Here is a 19451-nt window from a genome sequence, read left to right as displayed (position 1 = left end):
AGAGTCAATGGACCTAAGCTCTACCCACTGCGATTACGAATCTGAGGGAGAGAGTTCCCATCATGCCCTCGGGAAGAGTGTTTAGGTGTGTTTTGTATATGTTTAGTTGTGTCTGGATGTTGCCTGTTGGGGTTCTTCTACTCATGTTTCCAGTGGATTGTGTTATTATTGTTGTTAGACACATTTGCACCACGAGAGAAGGTATCCACTGAGTTAGAGTTCACATCTGTGACTTCCAGGTGCTCTGAAAGGATGTGTTGTGCATTGGTATGCATCACCTTGCTATGAAGTTGACTGCATTGTTCTTGTCAAAGTGAGAAGGGTGTATCTGCAGGCTTGCAGGCATTAGTTTCAGGTCTGCAGATTCAGGACCTTAGAAATAGGACATGTGCATTGTTTATGAGCATTTGTCTGAATACAGATAGCTAGCTATTGCTATTGCTACCATTTACAACTAACCTCACAAAGCAGATGGATACGCCCGATTCCGTGTTTCTCACTGGGGAATCCATCTTGCAAAGCTCCAGTCTGAATCGTTTGGGCCCCGTTAGAAAGTGACAGGACCAATCAGTGTCGAGGGGCAGTACTTTCGGGCGCAGTGGAGTCATGACATAAACAAGCAGCGACAAGAGGCTAGTGCACTTATGGTAGAAGATGGCGTGGATGCTGCTAAAGCACCAGTTTTATCAGAACTTGACAACATTTCTTCGTTAAAAGAAGAACAAAGAACAGTATTGAGATGTTTTCTTTTCAAAAACTACAAAAGTTGTTTACTGGCATGTCTATAGTCACCATGGTTCGCGTTATGCAGTTCTCTATGAAGATAACTCCTTCGGTAGGGGCGCAGCTTGATAGTGGCTACATCATGAGTTTTGTTGCTCTGATTGCCCCATAAAGATGTGACAGATAGAAGGTTCATCCAATCACCTTCCGAGTTTTTTTTTTTTTTTCAAAGGCTCTGCTTTTTCCCAAATGCTGTCAGTGAGTTGTTTACCAGATGGATGTGTCCATCTGGCATGCCAGGTTAATTTACAACAGCAATGGGCGATAGAGCAATGCTTTCATGTTGTTTTTAGTGGAAATTTTTAAAAAAAAGTTTGGATAAAGAGTTACAGATTTATTGGTGGATCAAAGATGTTGGGGGAAACAATGGTTTAACATGTTTAAAACAGTTATATAAAATGGAAAAAAAAAACATCATGAAAAATGACTTCAAGTTAACTTTAAATTCCTGCCAATCAAAGTCATGTCAACTCAAGCAATTTAATTGCAATGCTCCTCTACTTCGCTGGGTGGCGCTGTTGTGATAAAAAAAAAAAACACGGGTTCTATTTCTATGGTCCTGAATCTATGGTCCTCAAACTGCTGCCTGCAAGCCTGCAAATAGGGACTATTGGTCAGAGGAGACCCTTGCCACAGATTTTCAAGAGTCAGTGCAGCTCTGTCTTGTAAAAGTTTCACAAGTGTAGTTTAACTATATGCAGTGATATATACACTTATACAGAGTTAAATTTAACGATAGGAATTAAATTAACACTGTCAATGTTTCTGCGTATTTTACTTTATTATAGAGGTGTGACTTTACCTGAATAACCTGGTTGGAGATCTATTCTCTTGTTGTTCTTGCCAATAAGGAAATAACATGTTACGGTACAACTCCTCAGTTGCTACTCAGGACTTAAATTTTAAATTAAATACTTTTACTTGAGTAGATTTCTAGACCAGGACTTTTACTTAAGTAAATTTTAACTAGAGTAAATATACTTTCACTTGAGTACGATACTCGTGTTCTTTTTCCACCTTTGCTTAAATAGTTTAATCTTTCTTCAGTAATTTAACAAAGAAATCTGCACTTCAAAAGCCACAATGAGCTGCCTTTTTATTACTGATGAGTCATTTGCTGTATTTTATTTGGTTGTCACTAACTGTATTTGAGGAGGGGATTCAAAATAAGTATTTCTATAGGTAATCCTTAAAAGTATACATAGAAAACAAGGCTTTGCATTGGTTGTATCACCTTTACTCATGGAAGGAGAAGCTTCAATCCAGTGGGTGGCGCCATTGAATTGATAATGGGTGAGTTTCCTGCTTAGTACACAGACATTCATTTAAGTGAGTCTCCCGTTTTGTTAACCTGCACTGATGACCATAAAAAATGAATTAAGTATCCTGAACTACTCAGCAGCATGTCACAAAATCACATTGAACTAGACACTGCTAAAAATACTTTGAACAAAAGTCTTACATAACTACTGTAACAATAAAAGACAGCAGATGTAGTTTAGTAGATTTATAATTTAAAAATAAGAGCAGAGAAAGGAATGGTTGGATTTAGGGGTCCTTTTGCTATTTTTACTCTTTCAAGCTTCTCTATACATGCTGACATATGCCTCATATACATAACTATGCTAGCATAGTCCAAGTCCAAACAGTTTTACTGGGATTCTGCAGCCAGCAGCCAAGGGAGCGATCCACAAATCACTGTTATGAACAGAAGCATTCCTCTGTCCTCTGGGGTATATAAGGCTTCATTTGGTTTGCCTCCATGATATATGTTGAGGGCAAGAAGTCATTTAGCTTTCAATTTATTAGCCTGCTGATTTATGCACACTGCAAAAGGTGCTGCTAGTGTCTCCTACACCCCACCACCCCTCCACTTCACCCTCCCTCTAACTACCCCTTTTCTCATTGCACCTTAATAATGTGGTAATGGATGATGTGAAAGCTGAGAGAGTTCAGCAATTAGAAAAGTCAGAAAAATAAGGCTTTACAGAGCTGCACTTCATTAATCAGCTGTGTTTTAGAGACTCACTACAATAATTCAGCTGCCTTTCTAAGCTTTAAAAGGATTTCTGTAAATATGAATGGATAATCTTTCTGCGAACAGCTACATCTGTGATCAGTTTTGTTCATATCATAGAGATACACACTCTGTTGTAGTTTTATAGATTTTTAGTAGTTTTTGTGTTTCCATTTTTATCCAAAAATGTTTGCGGTGTATGTTACAAGGTGTCGATCGTTGCCCAGAGTTCAATGCCTTTGTGCTGACTAACAGCCTGTTTGGAGCCTCTTCCTATGACCACCGCTGGGAAGGAAGAAGCTCTGTTACTAAATGACTCACACAAAGAAAAAAAGAAACAACCTGCAGTGTTTGGCAGCGTTCAGAGCGACTTTGTGAGTAATCACCATCCACATCCTTGGACACCTCACTTTGCTCTCACTCTCACTTTTTCCATCAAGAAACCTCACAGAAAGAAGAGCATTTCGTCACTGCAGAAAATCATGATGAAGGTTAAGGAAGAACTAAAAGACACAAACAAGGCTTAAAGGATTTCTGATAAACATCCGAGGAAGCGTCCGCATCTCAGACCACAACAAAGGCTCTGATGTAGAGTGATTTTTTTGCAGTCAGAGGATTAATGGCAGTCTTCCCTCTGTTAGTAGACAGTTTATTTGAGTTGATGTGATCACATCCTACGTCGCAGTAAGAGGTTTTGTCAGGTGTACCATGATGGTTCGGGGGAGGTGCAGAGGGGGCGTGTGCTGACAGGTCTGATGTACCAACCGTGACATTCTCAGTGTGACAATGATGTAAAAAACAGATGGAGGAAGGCTGGGAATCAGACAGGGAAATGTTAAGGATTTCAGCACAACATCGTGATAATGAGCACTTCACAAGTGGCCCTCAATCATGTCTTATTATTCAAAAGGAGACATTTTAAACAGACTTTGTTTCATCCTTAAACCACAGACCTTTCTATTCATACTATACACTGCTGTTGTAAGCAGTCATCTGGGGACTGTTAGAGTGACGCTGTTGGAATTAGCATCTTGACAAGAGGAAATACTCTTACAAAAATGTATTAAAAGCAATAGACATGCATTCAGAAACAGAACAGTGATCAGAATTCTGGCTCTTTTTAGTGATCTGGATCATTTGACTCAGCTCAGTAAGAGCCAGCTCTCTTGGCTACCAAGCTTCTCTTTTTTTGTTTCCAATTTGGCTTTTAATGGAACAGGCAGAAGCAGCAGTGTTTTGACCTACTGTATTAATGTGCTTCTATTTTACTTAATTTGTGCTCAATTGTTCTTCAATAAATGAAAAATGAAAATATACCGTCTCCCCAAAATGTCTTGAAGGTGGCTGAAACCTGCTAACTGGTAACATCCCTGGTATAAAACGTTTATTTTATATCGTCAAGCTCCAGTCCTTAGTGAATGGTGTGCCTTGTTGTAGCAAAAAAAAATTCATTTATTCTAGGGCTGTCAACTTTAAAATTTTTTAAGTGTGATCAATCTAAGATATACCATAGTTCATCACTTTTTCACTGCTACATTTTAAAATTCCTCTATTTGCATTTGTTTTTGTTACATTTGGGATTTTTATACATTCTTCAACTTAAGGTACTCACTTCCTGGTTAGATACAGACCTGCCTACAAGGACCTTTGGGTTGATTCAAGATTAGGACATTAGCAGGGGAAAAAGGAACTTGTTATGGACTGAAAAGGAAAAAAGGGAATGTTAAAAATGTAAAATGTTCATATAGCATGGTGCAAATTACTTTGATTTTTTCCACTGAGCTGGGTGTGAAGTTTTTCTTACAGTGACATGAAACATTGAGGTGCAGATCAATGTGGCCACAGAAGGTAGCAGTAGCTTCACCAAGGTGCGTTGAAAGGGACAAATAGTTATGAACCTTAATCACATTGCAATTAACGTATTAATACTAACACCCCTGCTTTACTAAAAAAACAACCAAACAAACAAAAAAAACCCAAGATAAAATAAACAGGAAACTGGCTCTCTAACAGGACTATCTTCTGTTGTCAAAAGAGACCAGTTAGATTACAAAGAAGGGTAAGGGTTAAGAGACCAAAGGTTAAAAGTAAAAAACCAGACTTGGTTAACCTGATTTTAAAACAGTTAATAAAGGTGAGTACACAGTCTGCTTAGACTTAGACCTTCTGAAAAGAATCTTAGAGTAACAAATGCCTCAAATTTGGCTTCCTTATAGTATGGGGACACAAGGCAACTATATTGATTTTTTACAATGATCAAAATTTTAAAATTACTGTTTTTATTGACTTCAAATCTGAGAACTAGTTTCAGCCATCTTATTAGTCTTCAAGTATAATATTTTTCCCTTTAAATTAGTATGTGGAATATGAAAGCAGTATAAAAGCATCTATAGTTATGTAATATGTCTTGTCCATAGAACATTAAAGGTACACTGAACTATTTTCTTCACAACTACTGCTGCTTATTTTTATACAGACACATTCTTGTTACCAGCCTTTCACTTAAAGAATGTCCAGCAGATGGTGAGAACAGCCGCAGCTGCAGGTGTTTACATGTCACAACATCCAGTAATGTTTTTAACAGATACAAGTCTTCAGTATCTGAATAAAGTCCACACAATCCCCTCTAAAACAACAGCACTACAGGTTACCCTAGCAAAGAAATAATGTAATGTTGATTATGCCGATAAGTAAATCGTTGATGTGCCTGACTCAAGGGGAAACATTAAGTTTATGTAATTTATCCTTCTCAGTGCTGTCCTAAGTGGATGAACTGACTTCTTCTGGGGATCCTGAGCTGGGTGGCCATTACAACACAACTTCCACATTGATGAGTCAGAGTAAACAAAACCATGAGAAGAAAAATAACGGCACTCAGCTGAGAGTGATGAGATAAATCCCTCACAGAAGAGTGTCTTCTTGGCTAATTTCTGTCAACCAGAAGAGGGAGGGACAAGCAGGCTGTAGGGTTCCTGTTCCTAAAACAACAGAGCTAGAGAGGTAGCCTATTGTGTCCTGACAGATTGCTCTGACTGAAGGCGGAGGAGGAGGTCGCCTCTGACTGACACACAGGGAGGAGCAGAGGTGAGCAGAAATCTGGGGGAGATGGGAACACAGCTGCGGTTCAGAGGAGAGTTAGTGCTGTTACTACCTCATATAATTTAGCAGTGACTGCTTGAAAAGGTCCTTGAATTTATTTTGTTTAGTGTATGGGACTGAAAGCCACATCAATAAACTCTTAGAGGGTGAAGTAGAACACCATGTCATTTTAATATATTAATACATATTCAAAACATACACAGTAAAAAGAAATAAAAAACATTGTGTTGTGATCTCTTGAATTACGCCATAAAGCAATGTCAATAAATAGACGGGGACACCAAAATTACTCCATTTTGAAATCAATATGAATGACTTAGGCCAGGGGTGTCCAAACTTTTCCACTGAGGACCACATATGGAAAATTAACAGGTTGGTGGGGCCTCTTTCATATACCTCACCTGTAGGATATAAAGTTAGTAAATCCACCACTGAACCTCCTGTCAGGATTAGAATGATGCTCTATGCATGAGAGAGGGGAGACTGGCTGATGATATGTATACCATTTACAGTGTTGTCTCAGTTTATTAAAAAAAGAAGCACATCAATAAATTCTCCTGTCAAAATGTTTGTTTACAGAATAAGCCCGATAGCACTGCCTAGTGCTGAAACCAAATAAAATTAGTTATTCTATTATTCTATTAGTTAATCTGCTGTGTGCCAATAAAAATGGGCCAAGGAATGCATTTGGCCCTTGGGCCATAGTTTGGACACTCCTGACTTGAGGTATAATGATGGTGGAGCTTTGCTGCAGTACTGGAATTGCACGGAAAAGGCGCATCTAGTTAGCTATTTATCCTTCACTACATCTATCACTACATATAACAACTGGCCCACCTGTCTGTCCATCTAACCTATTCATCTCTATATATCTCTCTGATTTTTAGTTAGCCAATGTGATCCTCTACAGATTTTTTGGCAGATGACAGGGGACCCTTCCTCAGTCCTCTGATCACTCCCTATGTCCGCACCTCCCTCGCCCCCACACCTCTGCCCATGATCCCAGTGCACACTATTCATCCTCATGTGCAGCTGGAGCACTCTGTTTGACCTCCCCTCTCCACACAGAGCCCTTATTACTGGGGCTGGTAGGAGTCCCAGCAGCACTTGTGGTTTCAAATGAAGAACCACACCGGACTACTGACAATATGCGGCTCATCACTGACATAAGTCAATGTGACATTGCATGTTATACTGCTGTCCAACTATGCTTCAAGCCTCACTTGTGGATAAAGACACTGTTGTTACAATTCCAACTCTAAGTTTTTGTTTTATTATGTTTGGAGTATGAGGGTGACATTCCAGTCAGGTGGTCTTTGACAAGCCAGTTATGCTCAAAATATGACAAATAAAATGAGAGATAGCTCATGGAAGTGTGACAGCAGTCTGTAAGAACTATTTATTCACTCATGTATCTTTGTCATCCAGTATGCACCTGCAAAGCACTTTGCAAGTGGGTGTGCTCTTGTGAAAAGACCGTCTTCCAAAGATACTAAATTAAGATGACAGTTTTCAGAAGTCTTGATATTGGGCTAATAGAGTAATTATGTCAGATCCGAGTGTTGGACTGCCATCAAATCCCAGCACTGAATTGACCATCTTCTGTAGTAACAGAGTAGAGAGACACATGTATTTACTGTGTAGTCTCACTTCCTCTGCATGTCTCATCTTAAACTCTAAGTTTTTATTATAAAGTTAGAAAGATGAAATTCAACATTTATTTGGGTCAGTATCAGACAGTAGACTGAGCAGGGTCTGTAAACTGCTTTGTATAAGCATAAACTTTTCATTGGGACTATTCCTTCAGAAAAAAAACTATAAAACCAGTTGACAGTGAGGTCTGTGAACCATCAGGAGTAACTGGGGCATTGTTTCTGGTGCTATGCTGCTGCTGGGTTTCATCTTTTCCTTCTTTTTCTTCCAAACGAAATAGCAATGTGCATGCTTAATACCAGCAACCCTCGGTACACTTCAAGCTCTGCTACATAAAACTACACTATAAGCATCAATTATTGAGTTTGCAGGCCAGTCCCTCTGCAGGGTCTATAACATCCTAGGCATCACAGGGGCCAGGAGGCAAAGAGCCATCAAGGAGGCCACTGGGGTGGCTGAGGTTGCCTCAAAGTGACTGTGGATCAAGAGAATGGGTAGGGTAGCGCTACCTGGACACAAGCTGGGGTTTGATCAACCTCAGCTGGGTCACCAGGAAGAGAGTGCACGACGTTCGAAAGACCTTAAACACTTGAGGACTCCAGGTAACATCACTGATGATGTGTCCAGGTTGCATCACTGGTGGATGTATGTCACAAGTGGTCTAATTGTTGAGTTAGTTTTTTGTTCTCATAAATAGCTCTAACCATTTTGTTCTCTGACAGGTCATTGTGTTATTGAAGGCACAAGCCACTGTAACTCTTGTGTGTAGATGTTTTTTTTCGCAAGCATATGTGTGCAAAACCATATCATTTCAACATGTAACATTCTTTAGTTTAAACGCAATGATACATAACTGGAGGGAAAAAATGCAAGCAACACCTCTTATTGTGAGGCAATAGACCAGATTTCCACTGCAGCACTTTTTCTCTAACTACAGTAACAGCCTTGTAGTCCTGAGCTGTTCAAATAATGTAAACACATACAGTATAAATGAACATTCTTGTACTGTGATATCATTTGCTATTTAAACAGCAACTCAAAAGCCAACAGACAGAGGAATTCTTTTCAGACTGTATTTTCTATTAAAAACAACATATTACCATCTAAATTTAAACATCTCTAGCTTACAGTTTCTTAATAGTAATGCAGGTCTGCTGACATTAGTGCTAGCTATCGAGCTAGTAGCTAGTGGTAATGTGAATGGACAGTGAACTTACAGAATTAAAGCTAACTGTGAACAATGTAAGCTAGCAAACAGACATTTTCACAAGCTAGGTTAAATATTGGCTATGAGCTGGTTAAAATCTTTATGAAAAATATAACTTAACTGTGTTTTGTCTTCCTCAAGATTTTAAATACTTGTCATCTAATGTTCTGATAAATAGCAAAAAAAAGCAACATTTTAGATCCATGCATTTTTTAAGAGGCAATAAGTGGCAACAAAAAAATGTAACCAACGCAGAAGTCCAACAAAATTGCATTTCCCCAAGATGCCCACATGGCTGGCTGCAAAAGATGCAGAAACAACATTAACATTCATATAAAACTGCCCACTTTGAAAGAAAGGGATTTTTTTTTTATATAACTCTAAGGAAACGTACTGAGGAACTAACTAAGGAAAAGAGTAATGTGGCTGCTTTCTACACTACACTTAAGGCTTGCTACATCTCTACCTCTTTTTCTTCATCTAGGTTGACCAAAAGACACCTGAGTCTGTGGGTCCATCCAAAAATTCAACGAAAAATTATTCCCCAAATCTTTTCCAATACTCTTTACCTTTACCTTGATGAAAAACACCACATGGGTAACGGAAAGGCGGGAATAACATTATAGGAAAGGAGAACCGCAGTCATAAGGGAAATCTGACTGCACTCAATCCAAACAGATGTTGGAGACGTGAGGTAGGTTCATCTGTGAAAACGACGTTTTGACCTTTATGGCAGCAAATGAAATGTGAAAACCCCAAGATTTTCTCAGGACGAGGCATTGTGACTGTCAAGGTTAAAACAGCGGAAAGGTTTAATATCTCTTAATCAGAACTCTCTACATAGTCAGTACGATAAGAAAAAACATATTTAAGACCTTTTATTTTTGCAGCAGTGTTAATTAAATTGTTTTAAATAGTTTTATTCTCAACCTATACATTCGATCTTCAATTTTCTCTTGTTCTGTTAAAGTCTACTTTGGTTCTGTCCTTCTCGCTCGTTATGTACTAAGCACTATAAACCGCAAATTTTCAAAAAAAAAACTTTTTTTGGTCTTTCATAATGACAAACAAAATCATCAAAATATGGCAATATGCCAACTTTAACATCATTCAAAAATCAGAAATTATACTTTGAGATTTTTGCAATTAACTTTCATTACACAAAATTTAATATTTCACAATAGCACAATAAATGCAGTTTAAATAATAGACTGAGTGACTGATTAAATATGGATAAAAAATGAAAAAATGAATGAAATGAAATGAAGTGGCCTAGCAAAATTCACATGTGACGTCAAATACGAAGGCCATGCTTTTATGGTTATTAAATTCAACACTTTGAAATACAGAAAGTTGAAATCAACAGCTTTCAAAAACATCTAAAAAAATAAAGATCACTGCATATTTCATGGAGGAGAAATTGACTTTTAAGATAACCTTTGAGCTTGGGTATTTCTCACCTTTGTGTGATTTGTGCAACAAACAGTAATAGAGTCCTGTTAGACTCCTAAAGTTGAACTAAAGTTTGAGAACGCTACTGTAACTCTGAACAGACATTCTCTCTGTACGGGTCAATGCACAGGTCTTCACGCTAGAGTAGACTGGGTGCATTTGTGTGTGGTCTGCTGGGTGGAAGTGGCTTTATAGACAGCTGATGGCACAACCAAGAAGACTTGAGGCTTGGGTTTTGCAGTGGAACAGATACAGAAGATAAAACTGATTTTGAAATTAAAATCTCCATGAGCAGTCAGGGGTTAGTAAGTGTGAGTAACATGCAGGATTCAGTGATTCACTGTTTTTATTATTCCTTCATAGTATTGTGTTGTTTTGTGAGTAAAGTTAGACTGGTGAAACTCTTTCTCAAACCCTTGGAGGAAGCCCTGTGTTTGTTTTGAGTGTGTGTCAGCCTTTGTGTGTGTGTGTGTAAAACAGAGATTATACTGCTGGGATGCCAGGTCTTCCACAGACCCCACATCACCCTGTGCTTCAAGCTGTGAAAACATACTGAAGTTTGTTGGTTCTTAGTGGCTAATAAGGTGTCATTGTGCGGTGGAGCTGTCTGATATCCAACAGAGTCACTAGGGCGACATGAATAGATTTAACAGAACATCTATCACACTCACACATGTGCAACTTTTAATGATTGAAATCAGCCATTTGTTCTTCAAAAATTCATACTTTTTATGAGATAAGATTCCAGGAACGGGTTGGCTTTAGTCTCAGACAAAGTTAAACTGTGCTCTGTTGCAGGACTACCACGATTAGAACCTGCAACTTCAAAGCAGCTGGCTTTCAAAGGCTTTCTTTTACAGCTAGCTTCAGGAGTCCTGGCTCCTATGTGTCCAGACAGCTTATAAAGGCCTGTTTTCATCCTCACCTCCCAATTCAACACCCCAGATCTGCTCTCACCACCACTCCACTGCCATTATCAGAAATCCCCTGATATGAAGTCTGGATTTCTCTGAAGAACAGGGCATTTTGAGACAAGGGAAAAATGCTGTCATCCACCTCTGCTGTTTGACCTTGTTAGTCCTGAGGGTTGATTAGAGGCTATCTGGGACTTCTCTTTGAAGAACACACTCCCTGTCTTTTCTCATCCCGAGCAGTTGATCCATCTTGGCGAGCTGGCACTGCACTCATTGCGGTTAAACTTTTAATGGAGTGAACATGAATATCACTGTCAACTGTGGGAGCCTCATACATGTGGAGGACTGCGGTTTGTTATTTCAATAGATATGAGTAGGCTGATAGAGAAACACAGCCTTGCAGGGCTCGAGCAGAGAAAATAGACAGGTCTCTGTGGATCTGGATCTGGCTCAGGACTCAGTGAGTGAGAGCCTGAGTTGTGTCTGCCTTGATGTGACCTCAGGGAGGGTTCGGTTAATGATGCTCTGGGGTCACTCATGACCTGGTGTGTCAAATTGCATGAGTCAGTAATATACACTTTACTTTATCATAACACCCACTCACAGCTCTTTGATAAGCACAACAGTTTTCTCAATGTGATTTTAGCTGAGCGTACAGAATGTACAGTAAATACATTAAAAACAACCAGCGCTATTCTCCTCTGTATTCTCCTGATTGTCAGGCCCTGAAAGTCACTGACTGATGAAGGTTTTGTCTTTATTAAAGATCAACACTGGAGGAGTCGTCCTGTGATGACATCATATTCCCGAGAAGCAGCTGTGTTTTCTCAGAGTCACTTCGGCAGCAAAGAGCTGAACTCTGCAAAGCAATCTGCCAAGAAATGTAAATTTAAAATCCGTGTCAATATAAGCCTTTGCATTTTTGTTCTTCTAAAACAGGGGTTAATGGTGTTGCCTTATTGCAGACAGGGGTTTGAGATGCTTAATGGGCAGCCACAACATCCCCAGTTAAAATCTGCCACATGAAATGTGCAGGTTTGCTGTTTTTATTTAAAAATAAAAGTATAAAATCATAAGAGCTGATATGTGCTGGGGGAAATGCCTCAGGTATTCTGCAAAGTCCTCCCCAGTGACAAAGATACTCTATCAAGTGTAGTCATGAAAATAAGTCAGCAGGAATGCCATAAATGTGACAAGAGTGATTAAGACACGGAAAGAAAAAAAATGGAATCCCATATGTTAACTTGATATAGATATAGAGGTAGTAGAAGTATTCATAGTAATGAAGAAGTAAAAGTGCTTACAAAGAACAATAAATATTCAAATGGTCCACATTTGTAAGGAACGGGCATTTGTGGGATGAGCAGCAGAGCTGAGTTTGTGGGTTGTGCCTATAAAAATTTGGCCAAATCTTCTCTGCCAATGCCCAAAAAGTTAACCTACCATTGACTCTTGATTTATGGATTGGACGATTAAAGTAAGATAAGATAAGATATTCCTTTATTAGTCCCACAAGGGGAAATTCCAATTTAAAGCAGCAAAAAGTATCGTAGAAAAGCAGGCCATTGGGACAACACAATAGAAATAGAGGACAAATAAAAGTAGTGTTACAAGAGCATTAACAGGAACAAATCAGGTACCTGATCTTCAGCACCTAGGAGTACCAGAGGCTCCCAACAAGAGTCAGTAGCAACAGCAGAATAAACTGTTTGGCAGTGGTAGAGAAGATCTGGCAAATTTTTCAGGGCAACTAACATACTTAGCCCTGCTGCTCATCTGACAAATGGATGTTCCTTACAAATGTGGTGCCATTTAAAAGGGAAATAAGCAGGCTTTCCAATGGTACATTGTTACAACAAAGAAATAATGAACCAAACACACATTTTCTTAATTTTTGTGCCAGGTTTATTTGGTTTGGATGGTTTTGCTAACACACTGTAATAATTGCAAACGGACAAAAAGACTTTACATGACTAACCTACGTGATACTCTCATCAGCTACGTGGGTTACATGTCTATATAGTTTACATTGATTGGTGATGTCAGCATGTTGAATAATGCCCTAGCTTGTATTGTGTAAACAATGAATGAAATAGTAATCTTCGCCTTCATATTACCGTTGATTTACTACTACTATCAGCACAAAACTGAAGATCAGTACATATGGCTAGGCCGAGTTCTCCTTATAAGCTTCCTCATTGGACGACACCTTCATCGTAGATAGGAAAAGAGAAGAGTATGAAATCCTGCAAGCCATACCAATGCTGACGCAGGGGAGAAGGTGAGTGGGGTGATTAGTGGAAGCACCGCTTTTTCGCAGAGCATTGCACATATTCATATACTGCTGCCACAGTTTCTTTATCTTCAGGTGGTACTGTTCTCCCATCCTCTTGTATCCAAACTCTTTTTCCATGGCTGAACAGCTGCATGCATCACCAAGTCCAATAGAGTGATCTACACAGATACTGGACTGTGGAGCAGTGGAAGCATGTTCTGTGGAGCAGTGGGAGCATGTTCTGTGGAGTGACGAATCATGCCTTTATCGTTGTGGCAACAGTTTGGGGAAGGTCCTTTTGTATTCCAACATGACTGTGTCCCAGTGCACAATGTAAGGACAGGGTTTGATGAGTTCAGTGTGGAGGAACCTGACTGACCCACACAGAGCCCTGACCTCAATCCCACTGAGCACTTTTGGGATGAACTGGAACTGAGATTGTGAGCCAGGCCTTCTCGTGCAACATCAGTGCCTGACCTCATAAATGCTTGACAGAAGGAATGGCACAAATTCCCACATAAGCACTCCAAAATTTTGTGGAAAGCCTTCCAAAAAAGTGGAGATGGTTACAGCTGCAAAAGGGGGAACAAATTCATTTTTTAAGTAAATTTATTTGGATACAATGTCATTAAAGCCCATGTTGGCATGATGGTCAGAAGGCCAAATATTTTTGTCCATATGGTGTACATTTTTTTAGACATTTTATGCCTTTATTTCAACAGGGGGACAGTGGATAGAGTAAGAAACATAGATAGTGGGGTATGAGCTAAAGTCCAGACTTGAACCCAGGGGCACAACTGCATGCACAACCTAACCACAAGGCCATCTGGGCCCTAAATCAAATGTAATTTTGATAAAAAATAGTTAACATCATTATTCAAGAAATAATACACAATTTATTTTCTGTTGCTTCAAAAATATAGACCATTTTAAATTGCGAACCCCCTTCTTCTAATGGTGTTAGGTTTGTGTGTTTGTAATATGGACATCATGGGCCACTGTCCTCATCCAAGTAACAAGTAAACACCTTTTCTTTGGTGTAAGGGGGACATTGCATTGATAAAAATTAAAGTATATTTGGACACTTTACACTATACAGTACAGTACAGAACATTTATTCTAAGAATTTATTCATTTTTGGTTTTTGTTTTTTTAGGGGGAAACCAGAGCTCCCGGAGAAAACCCTTCACAGACACAGTGGACCATGTGACGCCCTGACAGACAGAAAGCTACCCTCTATCCATCAGGACCTCCTATGACCCACTGTGCTGCCCAGGCCTGTTACAGCCTTTATGAATCTGGAGAAGGGAGAGGGCTGAGTGTGGCCACTCTCTGCTGGTCTTGCTACCTCTTCTCCATCTTGTTCTGATGTTGGCATGATGGAGTGAGGGCCTTTTTAAACTTCCTCCATGTTGAGATGTTTTCCTCTGCCTGTCTTCTTAACTCGTCCACCTCTCTCTGCAGGACAATGCAGCAGGACGTCTTCCCTTCCAGCTCATTCTCCAGGCTCTCCAGCCGCTTGCTGACTGCGCCCCTGCTGGAGGCCTCCTTGTTCATTTTCTGTTCCAACACCAGGTTCCTGTCCTCCACCTCTGAGACCTGAAGCCTGACACCACGTAGCTGGTTTTTCAGAGTGTCAGCTCCCGACGTTTCAGCCTGCAGATGGCTGGTCTTAGATGCAATGAGGTCTCTTGCGTATTCAGTGTCTCTCCACAGGACCTGGATGTTGCCTTTCTCAGTCTGCAGTTTGAATTCCAGGTCACGGCCGTGGCTGGTCTGTACCTGCAGCTGAGGACCCATATCTCCTTCTTGAGAGTCAATCTCGGCCGTCAGCCTCTGTTGGACCTCCTGAACCTCACTCTACAGGGAGTCAGACCTCGACACTTCAGCCTTCAATCAATCAGTCTAAGAAGACACAAGATCCAAGAGCTCTTGTATTTTTATGGGATCGACTGATTCCTCCTTTGGTGCTCTGGAGGCTGGACGTGAGCTGGTCTTCAGTTCAGCGTCCTCCTTTGGAGATTTTTCAACTAAATATGACTCTCTGTCCTCATCAAACCTCACTTCCTCCTCATCCTGAGTGGGAGGTGCCACACTGAAGTCCCACATGTAAATCTCTAGCTGCTTTCTGAGGTTTTCCATCTCCCTCTCCATGTCCTTTTGGGCCTCTATTTTAGTGTGCTGTACCTGCAGCTGATGCTTTAAAGCTTTCAGCTGCATGGCAGTGCTGGCTTCTTTTTTTGGAGGCCTCTTCTGGCAGGGTCTTGTTCTCCTTCCCCAGGACTTCTTTCTGAGCTCTCAGTGTCTTGTTTTCCTGCTCCAGGACTTCCTTCTGAGCACTCAGTGTCTTGTCTTGGAGTGAAACCCCTGAGGCTTTGTCCTGGAGCTTTTTATTCTGAGCTTCAATGACACCGATGAGCTCCTCTTTGGTCTTAATGGATAAAGGCCAAAGTTTACCTCAGTGAAGGATGGATTCAGGTGCTTCAGCTGTTTCTTCAGCATCCTGATCTCTTTTTCACCCTCCATCCTCTGGTTGTTCTCCGGCTTCATTGCCTCATGGAGATCATTGATCTTTTTTTCTTTTTTGTCATTCTCAGTCTCTAATTTCACTTTTGACAGTTGGGGATGGGGTCCACAGTAGGGATATGGTGGTTGTGGGGGTCCGTGGTAGGGTGGCGGGGATGAGGGGGTCCTCTGTAGTGATTGTGGTGCTGCCTGGGACCTCCTTCCTTGGGAAGCATTATCTTGCTCCTCTGTTGTGACTTCTTCAGTCTGGATCTCATCCTCCATTTCCATCATATCCACCCAGCTCATTGAACTAGGCAAGAATGACAGTGTTCAAAATTATGAACCATGTTATACCGAGAGCTGTGAGCGCGGCAATGAAGGGTCTTTTCACACCTGAAAGTCCAGATCAAGGTTCACATTTTTGGTACATTCTATATAAACTTAACACAAAAAGTAAGAAAATTACTACTAAGTTGATTATTTCTTTGTTGTAACAATGCCTCTTGGCAATAAATCTTGTGTTGTTGGAAAGCCTGTTTATTTCCCTTTTAATATCATAGGAGTGAAGGCTCAAATTATGAGCAAGTACCTCTAACCCGTTATTAAAGGTGCAATGTGCAGATATCTGCACTGAAATGTCTGTATTAACAAAAAAGTCTTCTCCTATGATATAACTTTGAGTTACTACACAACCGCATTAGTTCCACCAGTTTTCAAATCCAGAGAAATTCTTTTTTTTTCTAGTTGTAATAAAACATGCCTTCTTACAGTGGATAACATGACAGAGTCACTGTGACGGACACCACTAGTTCATCATTCACATTGAAACCCTGGATGTTAAGTACAGTGTTAATTTTGACAGCTCTTCTAATACATCATTTTTAATTTTAGTCACATTTTAGTTATTTCTATCCTTTGTATTTTTAATCTAGCTTTAGTTGCTGAAATTTCAAAAACATTTTACTCTTGTTTTAGTCAATTAAAAGTCCTCACATTTTAGTCTTTACTTTTAGTCAAGACATTTATTCTCTAACCTTATCTGGTACTAAATCATGGTAGTGAGTTCAATACACCCTGCAAAACCTGGGATCCCTGCTTTCTATAGCTGAGAGGCAGAAGAGCTACAGATATGCTGTGTTTTGACAGGTTTACTCACAGTAGAAAAATATAATTGATTTTGAATGTCTTACAAAATCTAAATTAAATTTTAGTCTCATTTTAGTCATCTCAACAAAAACTTACTAACTGTCAGAGTTTTAGTTGTTAATTGTATACTTTTAGCTGGTCTTAGTCTGGCCTTTATCTTGGAAAAAATGTAGTCGACAAATATATTTAGTCATAGTTTTAGTCGAAAAAATTAAAACTGGTTACGTAGAAGACCGCTAGGGAACTGCTACTGGAAGCTGCTGTATCTCATTCATGCTTTGTACTGCTTATTTTTGATGGACATCATTCATTCTCTGCCATCAGTTGTGAGTTCAACACGGAATGAAACAAGGAACTCCATTAGCCCAGACCATGACAAATTTGTAGTTCTAGTTGGCATTTCCAGCTTGTGTAGAAACCAGATGCACTGCTAAGTGTGCCAACCTCCATGACTTATGGCATATTTACAGTACACTTCTACTACTCATCTTTTGTCACTGTTTTGATTGACAGCTCCCTGGCAGCAGATTTTACATCTTGCATTTCAGCCCTGTACTTTCGAAAATATTGACTGCTGTGTATTTCAAAATGTTCCACACTTTAGTAATTTTCAACACCCATGTTCTTACAGGATGCAATCTTTGTTATTTAATGAATAAGAATATTGAAAAGTGCCTGAGCTTCAAGAAGTATTACAGCTATTCACAAGACAGGTGTTGAGGATAAGAATGAATCCATCACAAATTAGTACCAAAACATTGCCAAGGTATTTGTGTGGTGTAGACAGTGTGTGGGAGCCTGCTTGCAGTTTTTGTAAACAAAAACGAGAAATTTCCCAACATTGGCTACCTTGGACTTATAATTTTGTGGCCACACTGGCATGAATCTAATTTTATTTACACCAGTACGTTAAAATCGTGACAACTCTATTGGCGAATCCATTACTTTATGATTAAAAAAAAGACAAAAAATGGGGGGGGGGGCTTAAAAGCATACTGAATCAAACTAATAATGTTAAAAGTCAGTCAATCCTTTTATCCACTCCCTGCATAAACAGTAACACATAATTAAGCATTTATTCTAAAACAGGACATTAGTCTGTTAAAACTACTGACTTGTAGTTACTTTCATTTAGAGACCAAGGAGAAAAAATATGGTAAAAAGAGTTGGGATTAGATGGTGGAAGATCTGCCTGTTTACCTGCAAGGTGCAGTGGGGTACTGTGCCGAGATCAGCACCATGGACAGAGCCATGCAGGTACTCTCACCTTGAAGAGGCTTCAGCTGCTATTTTTCAGGTTACTTCAGTCAGCATCAATATCTGCAGAAGTGAACACAACAAGCTTTCAAGCTTAAAAATGTATTTAGAATTGCAGCACAGTTATCTAAATAGCTGGATGAACATTTTTGTGCAGAAAAAGCCAGTAAAGTGGTAGCTACTGTGGAAAAAAGTACAATATCTGACTCATTAAGAAACACTTACACAAGCCTGTGTTTCTCCTGGAACAATACTTTACTCTCAACCTCCTCCAGGATGTAAATGGATGTTCACTGGTGTTGTGACCCCTGACCCTGACTGCCCCCCTTGTTTCCTGAACCAGATGCTGCTTCTGTGGACCACAGGCTTCTCAACCTAAACAAAGTAATCCTCCACTAAACAAGATGGATATTGTATCACCAACCCAGTAAATACCAGAGGCTCTTAAACACAGAGCTGCTCTCTCCTCCTTTCTGACCCTACAAGGGGAAAGATGAAGTCTTGTATTGTTTTACGCATGAACAAAGAAACTTTATTTCACTGTTTGACATAAATTTTGTGGTGAAGTACCGTATACAAACACATGCCCTCTTGTGGGGAATATAATTAGAGCATGCAGGAGTTCTCAAAGTAGAAGTTTGAAAATGTGCAGAGCTGGCTGCATGTCAAAAATGTAAGATTAGGATCATATGTTCGCTATATGACAGTCCTTTGATCCAACTTGATTTAAGCAAGAGTGGATGGAAACATAAATCCAAAAATCCATGTGGGTTCAGCCAACAGGGATGTGCCAAAGTTGCACAATATTTAGTCTAAACAAAGAAATGTCGACTCACAACTATTTGAGATTATAGCAAACACATAGCATGAGAATGAAAAGGAACTTTACAGCAGACGTCAAAAGGTTGATGAAGAATAGAAAAATGGGTTTAGTGCATCCATATCAGCATGAAATGGACAACGGTAACTACATGTTAATTTAACTATAAGCGCCCGCTTCTGAAAGTTTGGTTTGAAAATTAAGCATGTTTACCAAAACAATCAAACTTAGTGCTGCCTTGCCACCACAGTGCTCTATAACCCGATGTAAACAACTGTGAACTGGTCAAAAGCTTCTCAGAAGGCAGGTTCAGGTTCCCA

This window comes from Cheilinus undulatus, linkage group 8 (genome assembly GCF_018320785.1).
Source record: "Cheilinus undulatus linkage group 8, ASM1832078v1, whole genome shotgun sequence".
Classification (NCBI taxonomy): Eukaryota; Metazoa; Chordata; class Actinopteri; order Labriformes; family Labridae; genus Cheilinus; species Cheilinus undulatus.
This window is presented reverse-complemented; position numbering follows the sequence as displayed.